Below are 3,623 nucleotides of genomic sequence, written 5' to 3'. Positions count from 1 at the left end.
AGATCACTTTCATAATTAACACTAAATGAATTCCATATAATGTTGAAATAACAACCACTATCTGATGGTTCATTTTTGACAGTGTCGTGAAAATTACATTGAATTAATTTAATTTAAAATAACGTGGTGTGAAATAACTGATAAACTCATTTTTTTTAAATTTTGACTTGGACCACTTTCATAATTATGGGTACATATATCGTTGCTTATGCGATGGCGCCTTATTCTTCGCATCGCGAGAGGACTCTATCTCAAAATAAATTTGCGAAACGTTATAAATGGTCCAATTTCGTTGCGAGACAATTGAAAATATATTTATGGATTTTAATTTTTGTTATATTCTATGCTACACCAATTGCTTGTTTTTTAGCAGATCCTTCTGACGCTTGTCGTGCATCATGGCATTATCTTTTAGTTTTGTGGTCCGATATCGGTTACTTTGTTAAAAATGATTGAAAATGCAATATTCCGTTTCTAAAAAGAAAATTGATTTTTTTCTATACCGTTTTATATCCATGTTATCCGTATGATCTTGAACAAATATTTAAATACAATTGGCGTCACTTTATTCTCGCTTTATTTCGTAATATACTTGTTTTTGAATTTTGTAAATATCATTCTTACTTCTTACGCATAGTATGACAACTTGCCGTGACAGTCTATTAGCATGGAACCGATTCTATAGATCGTAATATCAGAAAAATCGAGGAGTCGACATTATATATGTATACTTTGGTCTGCTTTAGGTGGATTGACCCAAAATTAAAACGAAGATTTGATAATACTATTTAGCTTTTAGCTCGAAAGAAAGTTCATTTTGCGTCATTACAAATGCGAAAATTTCTCTTTATATTACTGCTGATATTTTTGATACAGGTTTCTCCAGTGTCTTATGAAATACGAACACTATAAATTTAATTATGAGACCAATAATTTCTGCACTATGCGTCAGGCTCGACGAAAAAATGATTAACACGTTGAGTGCGGGCCCGATTTTGCTATACTTTCCGCTCAGGCGGCATCTAGCGAGCACTTGATGTTCAGCCAATGCACAAATATACAAATTATAAACAGAAGATAATGGGGTGGGGAATGCCAGAAAGGCAAAAAGGCGATCACCAAGAAACGATCAGTCGAAAAAAGCCACGGAAGTGTAAAGATTTACTTTAGCAGAGGGAATTAAATTTTTACAATATATTAATTGTCATTGATAATTTAACCCTTGACAATGCCAGTCTTACGCATCGATGATGATCAAACGAAAAATTCGCTGTCAGTCCCTAGAATCCACACCGTCCAAACGAAAAGTCTACTGTCAGTCCCTAGGGACTGACGTAGCACTCAACGTGTTAAAACACCTAATAGACGATCGTTTATAAACACTAAAAAAGGTCGAATCTCTTGGACATGCAGTCTATCAGCCGTGCATAGACTAAGTTCGAAGCAGATGGTCATATGTACGAGGCAGCAATGACTGATTAGCGAAAAATTAAGGATACGTATGAAAAAATACGTTTCGAAACGCGTTTTTCTCGAAACTAGGTTTCTGAAAGCAATGTGCAAGATACCTCGAGATCTAATCGACCAATTTTTGCGAAATTTTGCAGATATCTTTATTATAACATTCACTAGGCATTGACGTTCGAATTTTTGCATATTGTTAACAATTTTAAAAGTTAGTAACGAATTTTCCGTAAAAATTCGGTAGATCGAGTATAAATAGTTGCTCCTTCGTTAATTTTCAAAAAAATTGAAATGTTCGAACGTCAGTGCCTAGAAAATATGTTATAATTTCAAGTCCTTTTTGACTTTTTCACGTCACTAACTCCGTTTCGCTGGAATTCTGCACACAGAAAGGTCATATCGAGAAAAATTACTTTAAAGCGACGACATCACGAATCTAAATACGGTACCTTTTTCGAAAATTTATCGTTGCTCTACATAGCTTATAATATGTCGAAACAAGTCACAAAAGCTATAATATGTATATTAGAATAGCTTTTGTGATCATAAATTAAATCATAAAATTATATTACTTTTTCTTCGGTATTTCTTTAAAGTATGGCTAATTTTTGAGCGCGTCAAGCTGTCCTGCCCCCTGAAGAAAAGTTCAATGTTCTAATGCAAATGATGGTAACAGTTTGATGATAAAATTAACGTAACCAGTATGCATTTAACATTTGTCGGTTACAAATAATTATCATTCACGTGCAATTCTTTATTGTGCCTTTCCCGGCGGAACTAGTTTCGAAGTCCTGTTTCTGTGATCAGATTAGAGAGCTAGGGTAAAATTCGCGGTCGATCCGATTGAAATGAGCTGTTGAATGGATAGGAAGTGGATACGTACGTAGAACCGGTTTGTCCGGGGCGTGGGCGTGTGATAAATCTGCGAACCTCCTCACGCCGTTCGGCTTTTCCTCGTTATTATTGCCTAAGACCGCAAAGCGGATTCGCAGAAATAACGCTACCGTGTCGGTTATGCGAGGAATCATAGTGTCGCGCCACGTTGCCTTATCATTAGCTTTGGACGTTGCTGGTCGAGTATAATGCGTCGTTTAACATGCGTGTGAAGCGTCGATGGGAACGACTCGGGAGACGTTACAGTTACGCGCTTATCTTCCGCCATTTCTGCGAGGCTCGGTTTTTGAGGTTAGGTTGCTCGTATCGTTCGCGCGTAGCTTTATGTAAGAATTGTTCGAACGTTAAATACCGATTTGGAGGATTTATTCCGTAACGAGGTAACGTTATGTAGAAGTTCGTGATGGGATAGGTTACCTTGACGAAAGGTTGAGGAAGTAAAAATGAGTCATGTTAATTCGCGCGTAGTATGAATTAATTATACGTTGGTGATATATGGCGCGATTGTAAGCCTGAAATAATAAGTGTCCTACTCTCAAGATCGTATTTCTTCGAGGTTATGTTTGTTAGTGGTGGATGAAAGTTTAATAACAACAAGAAGGACAATTCTTTATTTAATAAGAAGGATTGTAAAACACTAATATAACATTTGAATATAATTAATTTCGCACAATTACTCGATGACACGACTTCTCACCATTATATCTCAATTACAACTAACGTATACGAAATCATTCTCTTCTTTTTTTTTTCTCTCATACATTACATCGACATACACAATTTACACACACCTCAATCATTACACGCATACTCATTTATCATAATAACCTGAATTCATTACGTATTCCAATCCCATGCATACTTGTTTCACTCATCCCAACATATATATACCTAAAAATCTATGTGACCACTACCGCAATTTTAACATTTTTTGGTATCGTGTATTATTTTAATTTTATTGCTTTCCATAAAAACTTCGAAATCTTTGAGGTACATAGGTCTTGATAGAATTAAACGAGGAGAAAAGAAAATTAAAATATTAATTATATAGTATTAGAAAATGGTATATTAATAATAGCAAGAAATTAGTATATCGATAATATTGGAAAATCAATACACTAGTAATATTAGAGGATTAGTATATTAATATCAGTAATTAGAATATTAATGATACTAGAAAACTAATGTATTAATAATTGGAAATTTATATATTAATACCAGATAATTAGAATATTAGTAATGCTAGAAAGTCAGCACACTAATAA

The sequence above is a fragment of the Eufriesea mexicana genome, unplaced genomic scaffold (assembly GCF_001483705.2).
Source record: "Eufriesea mexicana isolate 0111107269 unplaced genomic scaffold, ASM148370v2 scaffold1849, whole genome shotgun sequence".
NCBI classification, from domain to species: Eukaryota; Metazoa; Arthropoda; class Insecta; order Hymenoptera; family Apidae; genus Eufriesea; species Eufriesea mexicana.
This window is presented reverse-complemented; position numbering follows the sequence as displayed.